The sequence below is a fragment of the Ascaphus truei genome, chromosome 5 (genome assembly GCF_040206685.1).
Source record: "Ascaphus truei isolate aAscTru1 chromosome 5, aAscTru1.hap1, whole genome shotgun sequence".
Classification (NCBI taxonomy): domain Eukaryota; kingdom Metazoa; phylum Chordata; class Amphibia; order Anura; family Ascaphidae; genus Ascaphus; species Ascaphus truei.
Genome location: NC_134487.1, coordinates 124,203,153 through 124,222,964, shown reverse-complemented (window position 1 = coordinate 124,222,964; position 19,812 = coordinate 124,203,153). Strand labels below are relative to the sequence as shown.

General features: G+C 40.3%; 2 long non-coding RNA genes across 2 annotated transcripts; both read left to right on the top strand.

The window, feature by feature from the left end:
* Positions 1–4,719: 4,719 nt before the first annotated feature.
* On the top strand, positions 4,720–5,722 carry LOC142494434 (uncharacterized). Its single transcript, XR_012801433.1, has 3 exons — positions 4,720–5,081; positions 5,191–5,263; positions 5,652–5,722. It is a non-coding gene; the product is annotated as an uncharacterized LOC142494434 (long non-coding RNA).
* A 354-nt stretch (positions 5,723–6,076) lies between these two features.
* On the top strand, positions 6,077–12,443 carry LOC142494433 (uncharacterized). Its single transcript, XR_012801432.1, has 3 exons — positions 6,077–6,109; positions 8,805–8,959; positions 11,509–12,443. It is a non-coding gene; the product is annotated as an uncharacterized LOC142494433 (long non-coding RNA).
* Positions 12,444–19,812: the final 7,369 nt, after the last annotated feature.

Here is a 19,812-nt window from a genome sequence, read left to right as displayed (position 1 = left end):
TGATTTTAAATGCAGTTTTCGGACCTTTCTGCATATGGAGATAAAATCACACCAATAAAAGTTCAATTTATTAACATCTCCAATTATTTCCAGCGCTGCTCTCTGCATGAGGCCCTAAATTTCCAAATGTAGCAGCACTTAGTATTGCACAGGAAGCAACTTAACACTTTCACATTTTATTAGATCGGCTTCCAAATTCAGTAAATGATTTGGAGGAGCAGGGCAATAGTTAGCACAGAAGTGAGCCTAAGGATATGTCTGACCAATTATCTTTCCACCCACAATTTGATACCTCACAGTAAAACAAATGTGTCATGACAAATGGAGAAAGTAAAGCATACTAAGGCCAGGTCCCTGCTGGCTACTGCAGCGCCCGCACAATGGGTCCGCGGGGGGGGTGAGGGGGGCCGGCGCGCTCCGCCGACAGAAACTCCTGCTCTCAAGCAGGAGTCACGGCGGAGCACTAGGCCACGCCCCCCGGGGGTTCAGCCAATGAGGGCGAACCTGCCGGGTGACGTCACGGCCGCGCCCCCGTCACACACCCCCTGTCTTTCCCACTGCAGCTCTCTGCAAGCTGGGGGACTCGGGTGCAGGTGCGCGTGCAGCGGGGCCGCAGCCTAAGATGTATTTCAGGCTTCTCCAGGGCAAACTTCCTACACTCTCTCTTATTTTGCTCTCAACCTGTGAGGGAACAGGCTGCAGAGAACCTGTCAGGGGAAAGCCTGAGCTGCCTTTTGGATACCAGCGATTAAGTGCTGTCTGGTTATTTTGCAGACTTATGCTATTTAAGTTAAAGACTGTTATGTTTTATTACCGAATTGCTGCAACCCCTGATACGTGGAATAAAGAACTTGCGCTGCAAGAAAGTGGTGTGTGAGCTTCTTCCTGACCACATCTACAAGGCCGCTCTGTTACACCCTGCCACGTAGAGTTTACAATCTATGTTTAATGCCTGAAACATAGGGCGATAAAGTGACTTGTCCAAGGTCAGGAGAGCTGATCCCCGGGATTTAACGAAATCTGGAGCGCGCCGGCCCCCCTCACCCCCCCCGCGGACCCATTGTGGGGCGGATCTTGTCTCTGCAGCGTCCGCCACAGCGGGCGCTGCAGTAGCCAGCAGGGACCTGGCCTTAGTATCCTTTACTTTCTCCATTTGTCATGACACATTTGTTTTACTGTGAGGTATCAGGGTACTTACGTCAGAGCCAAAATGGGAAGACCTTCATGTTATTTCCTTTGATTCAATATAGGCCGCATCAGCTTTGAATTTTACATGCATTAACACACACACAGTACAAAAGACAGTCCCTCCGAGGGATGTTGTTACCAACACTGGGCACATCAACATAGTGAAGAAACGGGATTTGTTATACCAAAGAAGGTTGCCCAAAGCTTCAGTCCCCAGAGGTACCACGACGACATAGTGCCTGACAATATATGCACAAAAGTTATTCCAAAAAGAGAGGTGGGAGATAAGCAACCTGAAAGGACTGGATACAAAAATTAAGGATGATAATAATACCAAAGTGAGAACAGACTACTGCGAGAAAGTGGCAAAAACAATTAGGAAAAAAGAAAGAAAAAAAGAAGAAGAGGCAAGGAAAGTAATAGTGAGACTGCAAGATACAGGATACAATAACAAAATGCTACAATACAGGCAAGTGGAGATAGCAGAATAATTGTGCATGTATAATAAATGTGTGTAACATCTTAAAGTGTCACATATAAAGTGTCTGTGGAGTTAATTTTGGAGTTATCTCTAGATGTTTTCTTTCTATATCTTTAATCATGGATGCATACTGAATATCTGGACTGACATTATGTTTCATTTCTTCAAACAGGTATGTTTCTGTGAGCTGAATCCTTCTATCAATTGCAACAGAACTTAAGTCTAATTAATAACAATTTATTATGTTTCTGTGAGTTGATTATGAAAAAGAAAAAATGTGAACAAGCGCTAAAGACTAAAACACCAGTGTGACAAGTAAAAAGATATATATATATAGGCTGCCTAGTAATACTGTCAGTACTAACAGAAAAAGTGAAAACAAAGAAAAACCTGGCGCCAAAAGTTAATTGGATAATCCTGTACTTCTCAGGGGATCAGCACACTTGCTTGACAGGCCATGTAGGGGAAAAACACAAACAGACACAAATCATAGTGCAACACTGTAGGGTTAAAACAGGTCTACACTAACACATACACTGCACATATAACATAGAGACTCCTAGTGACTATAAAAACTATTTATTAAATAAAAAGAACTATGCCATAAAATGGTATGGACAAATAAGAACACCGCTGGTCATCCAGATGGGAAAAATCAGAGCCCTACTTACAAGCAGCAAGGCAAATACAGGCAATGCAACAAAGAGTCCTCCGGGTGCTGCTGATGTCTTGGCAGAGATGTAATTCCTGCTGCACCACGACTCTCGTGCTGACCCTCCCTCCAGGGGTTACACAAGCTGTCTCAGCGCGCCCGTGCGCGAGTGTGCCCGTGCCCTTAAAGGGACAGTGTATGAGTCCTGTATGCCAAGAACTGACGGCTGCAATGGGGCTCAAATGTAACCAAGTGTCTCAATAAGTCCAATACCAATCTCAAAGTGACTGTGTCACCTGCACTACACGTTTCGTGGACGTTACTCCACTTCCTCAGGGGCTACAAAGACTGACACTAAATGACATGTACATATACCCTAACCAATTAAAAGTTAATTGCCCAATTAGGCTGTATAGCCTGCATGTCATTAATATCAGATCACTACGTCTCTAACAACATAATACACATACAATACATTAAAAACATTCAAATATCAACTGATAACCATATACCCCAAAATTGAGGCCAAATGTAATATCATAATAGGCATTTGTGTATACCAAAATGCCAAATTGTGGCCAGAGGATAAACAAACTTGCTTAAGCCACTTAGGGCCTCATGCAGTAAGCGTTGATAAGGGAATTATCGCCATTTTATAGCCAAAATTGGGTTTGAGATTCAGTAAGAGCCGATAAGTGCTTGATTTCGCCAGGTTTCGGAGCCGATAATTTTGTTATGGCCAGTCGGCTGCCGATAAGCCTGTTTTCGCCACTGATCGCCACTTTTTTAAATCGGCTGGATTCAACAAAAAAAATCAGCTTATCGGGGCTGATCGGCACTACGAAAATTGAGATGTTATGGCCAATTTCTCCCGCCAACTAAAGTTGGCAGTTTGGAGGGGAGAACGATCGCTAAGGCTGCTGGAACGGCAGTTAGAAAAAAAAAACCTTCTGTACATCAATGGAGTCAATGGAGCGGGGACGTATAACAGTATAGTACTGTTTACGTTTCATTGCTCACAATACAAACGTCATTTGCATTACAGTGTGGGGGCATTCCCTGCATTGTGTCACAGCTGACGTGTATTATTTGCATAACATTCTACTTTTACATGTTTTCAGCATTTGCGGGTCACATTACTCATCATGTGATGATGTGTCAAGGGAAAATACTATACTCAACTCTTAAAGGAGAACCTCACATCATATCACACATTTTATTGAACTGAGCGACAATTATTTACATGATGTTACACATGTCACACATACACCGTATATTCATCTTCCTTTACATTACACAATGCTTGTAATGTGTCACGCATCTTTAAACGTTCATGTACATCTGTATTCTCATGTTTACATATAGTTTTGGGTCCTCCCTATTTTCATGACGTCACTTATTGGACGCTCAATCACATTGCATGTTTACATTGTAACCGTAGCATTACAAGCACTTCAACCTAACTTATACACACATGTACAGTAATTCATCATTGGGACACCTTGTAAACTCATTCTATAGCAACTATCCTCATTACAGAAATGCATGCATATGCACACGACTATTCATTGTTGTCAACATGTGACAATAACATGCCTAATTACACATGTTACACCAAACTTTTCCCACGTCAATCTCAGCCTTTTTGTCTAATTACATGACTGACTGTTGCGTTCACAAGTGTTACATGCATTGCACATTACACTATTTATTTTCAAGCAATCTTTGTACAAAGCTTCACGTCACATCATTGGCAAATATCATCATTCCCTGCAGAATACACACAACAAATACTTCTAAGAACAACTGCACACAGCTTGCCACAGAAGTACTTTATTATGTTAATGTAACACCTTGCATTTTACTATGTCACCTGACATCATCACATACCTATTTAAAGGACGCCCATTACCTGCTCATTCACAGCTACTCATTTCAAAATGTTGAGATTGTTTAGGAGACGGAGGAACATTCTTTTCTATGACATGCTTGATGATCAAGAGAATCATATAGGGCAAGAGAGGGACACACCGAGGGACAGTGACAGGGACAGTCACGCGGATACGACAGGGACAGGGAGAGGGACAGGCCGAGGGACAGGAGATCAGAGGAGAAGACAGAGGAGACAAGTTGTGCCTCGTCCGCGTGTGTACAGGGAGAGAACCGTGTTAGATGGGATGAGTGAGGAGGAGATAGTAAGTCGCTATCGTTTGAGTTCAGCAGCAATCTTATCTCTTTATGAGGAGATAAGGGGAGATTTAGATTTTTTCACAGCCAGAGGTCGTGCAGTCCCTGGGCTTGTTAAAATGCTGTGCTCATTACATTATCTTGCTTCCGCGTCATACCAGACAACTGTGGGCATAGTGGGCGGGGTCTCACAATCTACATTCTCACGGGCCTTGACCCAGTTTCTCTATGCACTCAATAGACGCGCTAGGAATTATATTCATTTTCCTACAGAGGCGACAGAGTGGCTGGAAGTCAGGACTGGCTTTTATAATATAGCAGGGATACCATGTGTGCTGGGTGCAATCGATTGCACACATGTTGCTTTGATTGCACCTAGTCAGAGTGAGCATGTGTACCGCAATCGTAAGCACTACCATTCACTCAATGTACAGGTGGTATGTGATGCCACGATGAGGATAATGCATGTGGTACCCAAATTCCCTGGTTCCAGTCACGATTCCTCTATCCTGAGGAACTCTTCAGTCTTCCATGCGTTCGAAGAGGGACATTTTGAACATGGTTGGCTGCTGGGTGAGTACACATTTACATGTTCTAACACAAAACACATTTTTATGTAGGAATGTTGGCATTGTACAATTTGATCACTAATGTCAGCTTATGTCTGCTCCATTCATTATAGGTGACTCAGGATACGGAATTAGGCCGTGGCTCTTGACTCCGGTGCTAAACCCTCAAACTGAAGCAGAGGAGAGGTACAATGCAGCCCATATATCTACAAGATCTGTTATAGAGAGGACATTTGGCCTACTCAAGACCAGATTTAGGTGTCTGGACAGAACTGGTGGGGCTCTTCTATACAAGCCTCAAAAAGTGTCTGATATTATCCTTGTCTGTTGCATTTTGCACAATGTTGCACTCAGGCACAATGTACAATCAGACCTAGCGGAGGCTTTGGTAGACGAGCATCCCACCCATGTAGCTGCTGAAAATGAACAAACAGCCAGTGGTGGCCAGACACGCCAAAATCTCATCAATTCATTTTTTTCTTGTAAGTAAAAACATATATGTTCCAAGTTCTACTTTTATAGTTACATTATGTTATCTTAACAATAATGTTTTTTTTATATACCCTTCTGGTAGGACACAGATGAATATGGGTTGCACACCTTTCTTTTCTCTGCTGTGTGCACAAAGGGATGTGGCACCGGTATGTTATTGTTGCACAGGTTATATAATCCCTCTTCAATTGTACTTTAGTTGTGTGTATGTGAATACAACTGGGGTAACAAAGCACTAATATTTTAGCATTGTGTTGTTCCTTATGCTAACACAATACACATATTATGCCCATACTCATTCATGCTTCTAGTATGCTTACATACAATGTTATTGGTGCAGTGTAACATGTACATCCATATGATGTGTACACCAGGCTGATTTACATTTGGAATGTGATTAAATATACATGGTGTTGCACATTTAACACCAAATACACACTTTGCTGTGTTGTTTACGGTACTGAAGATGGCATGTCAATGTTTGCAATTTATATATTGTTCCTTTGCATTATCGGTATATCTCCAGTATGACTGATCATGGTATGTATATTTGCTGACATCTCTCATAAGATGTGCCTACATCAATCTTCCTATAATTATTTGAAGTCAAAACCCAACATATTGGTTTAAACACAAATGTAACATATATGTACTTTCTGTATCATGTATATGCATTTAGCTACTCTTGAGCTTTCATGTGCATTGTATTAGAAAATGATTACTCCCATTTCATCACATTTTAGGTATGTTTCCTTATAAATTCCATTAATGTAATATAGAGGTGTTTGGAGACAAGGGGATAACTGTACTTATTTGTTTACTTACGGGAGCTCATTCATCACGGATGAAATTGACTGATCATAACACTCCATGCATGAATGCCTGTAATCACAACAATGCGTACTACATCTTATATTTAGCAATGTAGGTGTTTTTTAATGCTAGGAATTAATAGTCAACATTAATTTAAATTTGTGACATGTGTATGTATAAGTCACACGTGTGTGGATGTGTCCTACATGTACCAAGTGTAAAACTGTTAACAGAAACCACAATTTTGTCGCAAATGTTACTGTCATTTAGCATTTCTAATTTCCCAATATGACAATGTTGGTAATATTTTTGGAATGTCAATCACGTCACTTCATCATTATCATGATGATAATTATCAAGTATTCTCACAATTGTAACGTCAATCACGTGCACATTAGCATAGACACACTTTTTAAGACAACTGTTTGTGTCTGTATCAATTTGTGTAGGATCCATGTATAACTCCGACAAATGATAACAGCAGCTTTATTATGGTAGCTTATATCATCATATTGACTATACTATGTATTTTTAGAAAGTTTAATAAACACAGTAAACTATAGTTAGTTAGGTTAATGAAATATACACAGAAACGTACTTCATTACATGATGTTGATGTCATATTCAGAACATCATGCATTGTAGGGGACCACAACATCTGGCCAATAACAATATTTGCTACAGTCCCAAACCATTTTATCAACATACCCATGTAACAAGAGATTTTTAACAATAAATGGCTAGTTGGTTGTAAGTGTCCTTTACATTGGGAGAAGGAGTGGCTCAGTGAGTAAAGACACACACTGGCACTGAGAGTTTGAAGCAGGGGAGTCTGGTTCAATTCCCGGTGTCGGCTCCTTGTGACCTTGGGCAAGTCACTTTATCTCCCTGTGCCTCAGGCGGCAAAAAATAAATTGTAAGTTCCACGGGCCAGGGACCTCAGCCTGAAAAATGTGTCTGTAAAGCGCTGTGTTCAACTAGCAGCGCTATACATGAACATGCTCATATTATAATTATTATTATTATTATTATTGTTACATAGTTTCGACAGTCATACGTTCCATTACACAATAGAATACACAAATGTGTTAGCAGAGTGGGAATGGTTGTTATATATAAAACACACCATGCCATAAAATGATAGTAGTCATTAAAGAACACTCAATAAAAATTCATGAGGCACTCTTTTGCAACATCATTATGTTAATTAAGTGCTTATGCAATATAGGCATAAGGGTATCACATTTTTAATTGTTTGTTAATAAGCGCTGCAAGCAATATAAAATTAGTTCCATATGTAGTATAGTAGTCGGTGGCTCCTCCTCACAATCATCTCATATAAAGGTAGACTCTTCTGAAATCATACATTGATCCGATTGTATCTTCCCCGACATCTCTGAAATACAGCAAACACATGATGGTCAAATATGGCACCTTACTATATATGTATCCGTGACAACGCGTTACACAGCTCTATATGATTGTGTACATACACACGTCACTCACTTATATGTTAGAACTACAAGTGTACATCAGTATGTAATTTTTCTTTACATTTGTAGCAGGCATAACTATGTATATGAAGTGAACGTTGCCTGTATACTGAAAAATGTGCGCGCACATCTTAGTGTGCGCACGCACTTCACGCTTGGCTCCACTAACTGTTAGCGCATGCGCAAAACAAAGCGTACGTTGTGCGTTCAATACATGTTGAAAATACCAGTAAACAGAAAATCTTTATTTCAAATACAATGAAGATGAAACTACATTCGTTCTAAACTAGTACATCTGTATTCTTTTTAAACAGACGTGTTTGGACAGAAAGGACGGCCGATAACACAATGCGCAAATGCAATACGTGTGACGTCATGTTAAGCCAGCGTGAAACGCACGCTAACACTCCTCCCACTCAATTAACATTCGGCTAACGCCGAGTTGACGCCTACAAACAGTGAGCCGCACGCATGACACACTGCAGTTACCGTTACTATAACAAAACATGTCAGCCAATAGGCTTTGAGGCGCGCACGTCGCTTGGGGGCGGGACTTACATCCGTAATCCTTTTTAAGGACGCCTTGGCCCATGACAAGGGTCTCACGTCATACGTGGTGGACCCGCTTTTAAATGTTGTAGATGTTGCATGATAACAAAACAGGTATGTGTTAGAGTTATGGTAAAATGTTGCCAATATGTTTAAAGGGATAGGAAAGTACGTATATTTATTCCGTCAGCAATGTGTACTACTCTTTCAGGTTATACTATATTGTATTCGGAAACAATTTCTTTGTGATCGCTACATGTTATGCAGTCTGCAATGTTACGCTGTATCCACGCATTGAAAGGGAAAATGGTGGTTACAAAAAAAAAACATTTAAACGCAGAGTCAACGCATAACGGTTGTTATATTTACCATTCTTCTAGAATTAACTCTTCGTCTGGCTGCAACTGGTCGCTCCAGAAATGCAAGGCATTTTCATCCACGCTTGACCCAACCGCTGAATCCAGTATGACACACATCTCCTCCATGAAGCGCTCATAGGAATCGCCACTGCTTTCTTCAAACAATTGGTCCGGAGGTAGGTTCATTTCTTCGGGTACCCATTCCAATGCATTTTCAGCTGAAAGGCTTGCTACATAATCATAGTAGTTATGTTCTTGTACAATGTGGCTTTCAGGAATGGAGGGTGCAGATATTGCAGCAGGTATCGATTCACACGGAACAGTAGTAGCGGATCCATTGCTATTGGCATTAGGAATAAATATGCCTTTAAGCACAATATATGTGCCCTCTTTCACGGTGAAATGTTTTTCCTTGGCAATCTTCCAGAAACCATAGTTGTCTTCTAGCTTATCCTGCACACGTTCAAAACAGTCATTAGTTGATAAAGTGAATCTTACTGAGGAATTAAAATTGCGCGCATGCCCACGGTCTTGGTAATAAGGATATTTTGCTCGAATCAAATCATAGATTTGGCGTGTGCTCGCTTTGTGTCCGCAAGTTGTCAAAATAGCTTCTGATACCATGTATTTATACCCTAAATGCGGATTCATATTTTTAACTAATTCATCAGCCATTGCAGATTAGCACAAAAGATGTGTGCAGGTATCTGTTCTTTGCTCATAAAAATGAAACTGCTCAATGGCTAACAAATTGCTGTGTTTCCTTTTCAAGGTCAACAAAAATATAAACTGTTACTCCTTATTTCAAAAGCCAATTGGATGTGTAGTTTTAATTGGTTGAACATTTGTGGTTTCTGATAGCCGCTTGTGGGACAAACATGTATCCTTTTTTTATCTCGTTTCTGAAAACATTCCTACACTTTTAATTCAGTAACATTGAGTTTTCTTGAAAAATAACAAAGAGCACTGTGTGAAAATAGTGGTTAGACAGCCATATCAGTAAATACACACACCTGCAAAATGAAATGTTTTTTTCCCGCATACATTTCTGTGTGTATTTGAAAGTCTGGTTAACTCCCTGTCTGCATGAGTTTAAATACGTGTGTATCTATATATATATAAATATATCTCTCTCATAAATATCTATATATAAAGTGTATATTGTACTATATGTATATTGTGTGTGTGTGTGGGCCTACTTACTGCCATCAATATGTTGTGTGTACTCCTGCAATATAAAAAAAAAAAAAAAAAAAAATATATATATATATATATATATATATATATATATATATATATATATATATATATATATATATATATACATACATTATTTTTTTTTTTTTTTTTTATATTGCAGGAGTACACACAACATATTGATGGCAGTAAGTAGGCCTTGTATGAAACCTATTTAAATGGTGATAAACATGAGTGAATTAAGTAATAAACATTTGTTTGCGCCCAATACTGTTAGAGGCTCACACTTAGTATAGTTCTCAAACAGTAGGCCTGTATTATTAAAATACTGTGTTTTCACAAGGAAGCATGAAGTGTATGTTTTTTGTAAATACATCTATACCAGTTTAGATAGTACTATATATACATACACACACACACACACACTGTGTGTGTGTGTGTGTGTGTGTGTGTGTGTGTGTGTGTGTGTGTGTGTGTGTGTGTGTGTGTGTGTGCATATATCCATACATACTACATATATATATTAGTATACATTCAGAGATGTTGTTCAAACTAGAACACATAAATGATTAAAGGACAACATTACAATGCCCAAGCAAGGCAAAGGTAAGTAATATTTTACACATAATCCTGCTGTACACGTACAAGAAAGATGTTTGCAGTTAAATAGGTGCTTTTATAATTGCATGTGAATAATATGCACATGCAATGATTACATCAAGTAACACACCCAAATGCAATGTTTTGCTGCAAAGTCAATGGCAGCTTCTCTAAACTTAGCAACTGGCTCCTGGTGGACCATTACTGAACAGACGATTAATACATAAATATTTATAACACTATTCATTAATTACGACTGTTAACATTTCCAAAACTTCACGTGTACAAGAACATACTTGAAAGTTTGGAAACAACACAGTCTTCAGCATACATACAATATTAATTAGATAATCTGAAGTCAACAAAACAAGGCCAAAGACATATTTAGTGAATTATACAATTTATTTTTTTTGTTCCTTTTGAGAGCGAGTAACAGGCCTGCTTGTTGTCTCTTGAATTTTCCTTTTTCGTTTGGCAACAACTTTAGCCACAACAGAGCCACTTTGAGTGGCCTCTGGCACTTCACGGGCAGGGCTTGTGGCCAGTGACTCACCTATAGGGCTTTTGGGCAGTGACTCACCTACAGGGCTTTTGGGCAGTGACTCACCTACAGGGCTTTTGGGCAGTGACTCACCTACAGGGCTTTTGGGCAGTGACTCACCTACAGGGCTTTTGGGCAGTGACTGTTCACCGACAGGGCTTTTGGGCAGTGACTCACTTACAGGGCTTGTGGGTAGTGACTGTTCACGGACAGGGCTTGTGGCCAGTGACTCACCGACAGGGCTTGTGCCCACTGACACATGTGAGCAAGTTGGTAGACACTGCACAAGTGATGGTTGGTCTGTTTCATGTGTGTCTTTTTTTGTTTTTGACCAAAAACTGGTCAGTAGTAACTGCTTGTGTTTTGTTTTTGTCGCCTCCTTTGTAGGTGTCAGCTGCTGATTTTGTACAGATGGCAGCGGTAGGATGTCGTCAGGAACCTGCACAGCAATGTCTGCTACTTGACCGGTAACATTCGGACCTGGTGAATGAAGATCAGAAGCATGTGGTGAAAACTGACCAGCATGAACAGATCCTGCCTGTGAGGTGTTCAAGTTGAATTGTGGTACATTAGTCATTCTCAAGTAATTAGCTTGGGTTTGCTGAACAACTAATGCTTCGAATGAGGTGTTGATTTTTTTGCAACTGTTTAGGCACTTCAATGAAGACTCTGTGGAGATGTGCCAATTGTGAAACTGTTTCTTCCTGCAGTGCAATCATCCTTTCCAGCACTGTCATCAGGTCAGAATGGCGACGATTTTCTGCTTCCACAATTTTTCCCTCAGAAGCTACAATTGCATCGTATGTGGTAGTTGCTGGACGATTTGGCGGTAAAACAGTTTCAATTGGAACCTCTTCATGGTCACTTGCTTGTATTTGTGTGTCTATGGCGGCATCATCATCATCATCATCATCATAATCCTCATCATCATGTTCTACAAATAAATGTACACATTATTAAATGGCATGTTAATCTCTGCTGTGTTACTATGTAATTCTACTGTGTCATAAGTAACAACTAACATGTTTCCATACGTTTTATAACCTCACATTAAAAACTACCTTGACTTAAGAATAATGTTTGGACTCAGTATGAAATATGAGTGAATGAAAACTTGCTGTAAACTCACAACTCCTACATGATAGTTAACATCACTAACACAATACATGTTGCCTTACACTTCATTTTCACTGACACTAAGTAATCCTATTTAAAGAACATGTGCAAAACAAATAATGAACATGACAACATAACATATAGAAGAGCACATATTATATGGCCACCAACTGATACACTCACCTTCTAGGTGTGTTGAGCTGGCTGACCCAGGTGAAGACACTTGTTCCGTCTCAGGTGACACATGTCCTCCAGGGGCAACTATATATAACAATAACATAAGTTTTACATTTACATGTGTAAATATTGAACAAACAGTTATTGTATATTCTGTATTTATGAGTACCTAACAGCATCAGTTCCTTAACCCAAAATGTGTGTGTGAAAGTGAACATAAATAGTTGTAATAACAATGTACATGCCTGTGTACTTAGAACTTTTGAGTTCCCTAACATAAAACATACTATGTTTCTGCAGTAATGCGTGAGGATAAATAGATTAAATTTGTACATAAAAATCATATGTTGTGTAGTGATATCAGTATCATAATGTACATAACTATCATGAGATGACCATTCACAATGGTTATCATGAAGGTGGTCATATTGCAAAAAGTGTTGTTTTTGGTAGAGGATATGTGTGGTACATTAATAGAAGATGTGGCACACCTGAATGTGGCTGTCACTCAACAAGACAACACATGCAGTGTGTGATAATGTGTTGTTGATAGTAGTTCAACTATAGATATGAGTGAACTAATGTGTGACGTACGCTTTGATAAGTAATGAGTTGTTGGGGCATTTAGTAGCTAAAGTGAAGCTTTCAAATGAGTGTGATTAACTTCAGTTGTGCTAGTCAGGTTGTAATAACGGTATTCCCTTCCCCAAAAAGCCTAATCAGCCACACCTTTCAATTACTTGAAACAGGTGAAAATGGTGTGAACTAAGTTGACCCTAAAATGAGCCTGTAATTTCTGTGTGTGCTGAACCCCACCCCCTCTGTTGAAGTGTATGCTGTGATGAGATATTAATTGCAGCTGCTTTAACACAATGGTAGATGAGCTAAATAGTCGTGTGCAGTTTTTAAGTTATGAAAACAATGACATAACATATGATACGTATGCCTTTTCATAAACAACTATAGATGTGTTAGTGCAAGTGATGTTTGTAGGCAGTTGCATGCAATATATTTGATGCATGCTTAAAATAGGCAGTAATGTCATGTTTGTCGGAGTAAAATAAATAAAATACACAATAATATTATACATATTTATGTTCTGTACCTGTAGCTAGTAATAATTTCTCATTAGCATGTGTTACACATGTGTACTACCCTGTTGTTCCCCATCTTCGCCCACCATCAATTGCTTCCACTGCAGCAATGCATTTTGGGAATTCACATGTAAATGAGCACGCAATGGCACGTGCTATATTAGTTACTGCTTTTAGTAGGACTACAACATATATGTCTATTTTGAGATATATATATATATATATACAGAATCAGACATATACATATATAGATGCAGGTATGCTTATATTGTGAAGACAGTATAAAAAGCAGTGTAAATATGCAAAATAACTGTAAGCAACGACACGCCTAGTACAGTAATATTTCTCACCTGGTGGAAATTGTGAGGGATAAATTCCAATATCACGGTCACCAGGTAAGCCTTCCACGACGACGGGAAGTAATTTTGTCCGAAGCAGCTCCTCCAATGGAGTTAATATCAGACGTTGTGGTGTCGGCCCACCTCCAGTGCCAGTAGCATGCACGCGTTGCTGTTGTATTTTCTTTTTCAATTTTGACCTAATATCATCAAATCTCTTGTGACAATTCCGCTTGTCCCTCACATGATTCCCACACGCATTGACACCAATGACTATTGTGTCCCACATTTCTTTTCTGCTTGATGAACTTGTCCGCCCTTGAAAAACATATTAAATATATGAGGTAAATTAATAATAATAGAAGCACCAGTTTCCTACACTGCTAGCTGTTCCAAGAGATAGCAAACATGCTGTTTTATGTGTAATATGTGAAGCACATGAGCATTCACTACTAAACCTATACATGTAAGCAAGGTTGCATTCATATTGTATGCAGTTATGGCAAATTGACCGGCTGTGTTTAGTTGTCCTTGTAAGGCATGATAAAAAGCTGTGTTTCCAGACTAATTAACATAGAAAGAAATTCTGAACCCATATTTGCATATGAACAAAACTCAGATGACCTAGGATCACATGTATTTGAATAATAAATGTAAAGGTACACTTACCTAGTAAATGTCCATATATACTGTCATAGTGCTCCAGAATGCCAGTGACAAGAGCTGTATTTTCCTGGTCATTGAAGCGAGGATTACGTGGCTTCTCCACACGTTTCTTCCGAGCAGGTTTAGGGTCAGAGCTTGGCTGGTGCTGACTGGACTCTCCTTCTTCCAATGGAAGAGCCTCCAAAAGCTGGCCACCAGCAAGCACGCCACCACCAGACACCCCATCAGCAACTGCGCCACCAGCAGCACTCCCAGCACCAGCACTCCCACTCCTAGCACCAGCACTCCCACTCCTAGCACCAGCACTCCCACTCCCAGCAACAGCACTCCCACTCCCAGCAACAGCACTCCCACTCCCAGCAACAGCACTCCCACTCCCAGCACCAGCACTCCCACTCCCAGCAACAGCACTCCCACTCCCAGCAACAGCACTCCCACTCCCAGCAACAGCACTCCCACTCCCAGCAACAGCACTCCCACTCCCAGCAACACCACTCCCACTCCCAGCACCAGCACTCCCACTCCCAGCAACACCACTCGGTGCACCAGCAACATCACTCCCCTGAACAGTACGTTCACTCCGACGCGTACTCGCACGAGTAGCACTCCCACTCCCACCAGCATCACTCTTCCCACGCTTTGCGGGCATACTTACAGCACTCACAAAAAACAGACAATAAATGTACAGCCAATCACACGAAACACTTCCACATATAAAACAAGACAAAGATGTAAACAAAACAACAAAGGACAAAGCTCTCCCAATACACAACAAGTCTCTCAGTCAATATGCAAATCTTCAATCAGCCAGCTCTGTGCGTCTCTCTCTCTCTCACTCCCAACAACACAGAGAATGATTAGCACTACACGTTGCCTTTAAATATGGCGCGCTATCCAATACATGCTTGTTTCGCCTGATTCAGCAAGATTTGTGATTGGGCAACCTAACAGCACCCCGCCACGCACGCCGATACACCTGTGTGTGATCGGCTAATCATCGTGAGAGTGGGCGGATTTGTTTTCGGGTTGATTTTGAATGTATTCGGCACTTACTGCATACGGAGAGGAAAAATCGCCAATAACATGACTAATCGGTAAGCTTGCCGATTTCACATAATCGACGCTTACTGCATGAGGCCCTTAATATGCAATTGCTGGTACATAGTCAAATGGGTGAGGTGCCATCCATTAGGTAATGGTTGCAATTAACTTAATGTTTAATTGAACCATCTCATCTACCTAAAAAGGAGCCCAGCTCAAAATCAATATTGAGCCCATATGGGGATAGAGTCTTAAGTTCATAAATCCAAAAGGCCTCCCTCCTATTGATGTGTTGAATGTTATTACCACCTCTCCAATTAGGTGTACACAATTCAATAGGTTGACAGATAAGGCCCTTTAGATTTTTAACATACTGGACACCTAACAAGCTCCTATTGAACCCCCAAAATAACCACGACATATATAAAAGCATATGAGTCACAGAGGAGTGCTACTGAGCATGGCAATATATATTTAAAACCAGAGACAGAACATAAAACACAGACAGAGCTCAGTTTTAGCACATCCAGTGAAAATCATACACGGTACAGTGCCTAAATATATATGTATAAATAACTATTAAGTAAAATGGTCTTTTAGTTTGACATTTTTGGCCAAAATTGTTGTAAGCCCCTGAGCCAACGGCACGGCAGACCACATTTCAGGGGTCCCTAACGCTAATATAAATTCTTAATAACCTGTGTAATAACAGGAAGAATGATTTATAGTAAATCTGTCAATATTAGTTGCAAAGTTCTAAGTCTGATTGAAGCTTTTATTAACCTGTACATTACCAGGAAAAGCACTCTGTATTAGAGTTGTCACAACCATACTGCAAGCAAGCCAGTTCCCCTGAGTGGAAGATGCTATGGAGTGAGTCCTTAACCATTTAAATGTGGGAGGGGGTGAGCTTCAATTAGGTAGGAGGTTGCCACCCTCCAAACAGCCAAGACTAGCTGAACAAGAATTGTAAAACATACTGGACACCTAACAAGCTCCTATTGAACCCCCAAAATAACCACGACATATATAAAAGCATATGAGTGTCACAGAGGAGTGCTACTGAGCATGGCAATATATATTTGAAACCAGAGACAGAACATAAAACACAGACAGAGCTCAGTTTTAGCACATCCAGTGAGACTCATACACGGTACAGTGCCTAAATATATATGTATAAATATCTAATAAGTAAAATGGTCTTTTAGTTTGACATTTTTGGCCAAAATTGTTGTAAGCCCCTGAGCCAACGCCAAGGCAGACCACATATCAGGGGTCCCTAACGCTAATATAAATTCTTAATAACCTGTGTAATAACAGGAAGAATGATTTATAGTAAATCTGTCAATATTAGTTGTAAAGTTCTGAGTCTGACTGAAGCTTTTAACCTGTACATTACCAGGAAAAGCACCCCTGATGGGCACGAGGTTTGCCCCAAGTTATGCGAACCTTTTTATGGGGCAATGGGAGAAGGAGGCCATTTGGAACAACTGCCCATTCGGTGCAAACCTCGTGCTATGGCGGCGCTACATAGATGACGTTATTTTTATTTGGGATGGGGAACTGGATCTATTAGATCAATTCATTTTGTACCTTAATGACAATAACAGGAATTTGAAATTAATATGCCAATATGATAAAACCACCATTAACTTTTTGGATTTAAATATCAGTATTGTCGATGACCACATTCACACACAAACATTTTTTAAGCCCGTACAGGCCAACAATTATGTTATGGCTAACAGCCATCATAATCCGCAATGGATTAGGAATATTCCGAAAGGACAATTCATCCGACTCAGGCGCAACTGTTCCAGGTTGGAGTCCTTTGTAGAACAGGCGGATGAACTTAAAAATAAGTTTTTAGATCGGAATTACCCCATAGACGAACTAGAGAATACTATCTCTTTAGTTCAAGATATGGACAGGAACAAACTCCTGGAATATAAGGACAAAGGGGACAGCCAAGGGAAAAATAATATTTCCTTTATAACACAATATAACGCCATGGCCCCCAAAATAAGGAATATTTTTGCCAAACATTGGCCTATATTGTTGCAGGATGCAACTTTGTCACAGATACTAACACCACAGCCATCTATTGTTTTTAAGAAAGCTGGTAACTTTAGGAACAAACTAGCACCTAGTTATCCTTTAAACCAAGGGGAAATAAAAATGAACACCAATCAGGTTAAAAATAGGTTTAAACCATGTAGTAAATGTATAGCCTGTAAGTACAGTTGTTGTAGTACAGAATTCAAATCTAATGTTACTGCTAAAAACTACAAAATCATGTCACATATTTCATGTAAGTCAGAGTTTGTCATTTATATGTTGCAGTGCCCCTGTGGCCTGCAATATGTGGGTCGCACTGGTCGTACGTTCCAAAGACGTATATATGAACATATCTACAATATCAAAAAGGGTTTAACATCACACAGTGTGTCCCACCATTTTTTGGTTCATCATGGTAAAAATCCAAAGGGCCTTATCTGTCAACCTATTGAATTGTGTACACCTAATTGGAGAGGTGGTAATAACATTCAACACATCAATAGGAGGGAGGCCTTTTGGATTTATGAACTTAAGACTCTATCCCCATATGGGCTCAATATTGATTTTGAGCTGGGCTCCTTATTAGGTAGATGAGATGGTTCAAATAAACATTAAGTTAATTGCAACCATTACCTAATGGATGGCACCTCACCCATTTGACTCTGTACCAGCAATTGCATATTAAGTGGCTTAAGCAAGTTTGTTTATCCTCTGGCCACAATTTGGCATTTTGGTATACACAAATGCCTATTATGATATTACATTTGGCCTCAATTTTGGGGTATATGGTTATCAGTTGATATTTGAATGTTTTTAATGTATTGTATGTGTATTATGTTGTTAGAGACGTAGTGATCTGATATTAATGACATGCAGGCTATACAGCCTAATTGGGCAATTAACTTTTAATTGGTTAGGGTATATGTACATGTCATTTAGTGTCAGTCTTTGTAGCCCCTGAGGAAGTGGAGTAACGTCCACGAAACGTGTAGGGCAGGTGACACAGTCACTTTGAGCTTGGTATTGGACTTATTGAGACACTTGGTTACATTTGAGCCCCATTGCAGCCGTCAGTTCTTGACATACAGGACTCATACACTGTCCCTTTAAGGGCACGGGCACACTCGCGCACGGGCGCGCTGAGACAGCTTGTGTAACCGGAGGAGGAAGTGAGGAGAGCAGCCTCACGTGGAGTAGAGCTGTGAGCCCCACGAGCGGGCCTCCGACACTGCCACTGTTCCTGGTAACCTCTGGAGGGAGGGTCAGCACGAGAGTCGTGGTGCAGCAGGAATTACATCTCTGCCAAGACATCAGCCGCACCCGGAGGACTCTTTGTTGCATTGCCTGTATTTGCCTTGCTGCTTGTAAGTAGGGCTCTGATTTTGCCCATCTGGATGACCAGCGGTGTTCTTATTTGTCCATACCATTTTATGGCATAGTTCTTTTTATTTAATAAATAGTTTTTATAGTCACTAGGAGTCTCTATGTTATATGTGCAGTGTATATGTTAGTGTAGACCTGTTTTAACCCTACAGTGTTGCACTATGATTTGTGTCTGTTTGTGTTTTTCCCCTACATGGCCTGTCAAGCAAGTGTGCTGATCCCCTGAGGAGTACAGGATTATCCAATGAACTTTGGCGCCAGGTTTTTCTTTATTTTCTGTGAGTTGATTAGGCAAACCCCTCCCTTAATTGTTAGTCAAGTGAATGTGTTTAGAGAGTATTTAAGACAGTCTATTTTGGCTCTGTGTAACATCTTCAAGTGTCACATATAAAGTCTGTGGAGTTAATTTTGGAGTTGAAATTGGAGGTGAATACCACAAGAACATTTGGACTCTGCACCACAACAACAACAACTTTGCAACTGTGAGAACTTGACTTTCTAAATGCTGTGATTATTTGTACTCTTCTTATCCTCCAATACCTGGTTTAGTCTCTGCTCCTGCATCTCACTATGCCCTCCCTATTGTTTTTTCTGTTTAGTGTTTCCCCACTCCTTTGTGAACGTTTCTGTTCTCTCCAACTTCCCCACTCCACTCCTATCCACATTTTCCATCTCTCCTCCCCTCCACCTATGCATGTGCCCATACACTGCACCATTATTTATACACCTCTCTCCCAACAACTTCTTTACCCCTCAATAAAAAGCACCCACACAAATCCTCTATTCACGCCCTCTATCTACTCCTTCCTGCTGCTGGG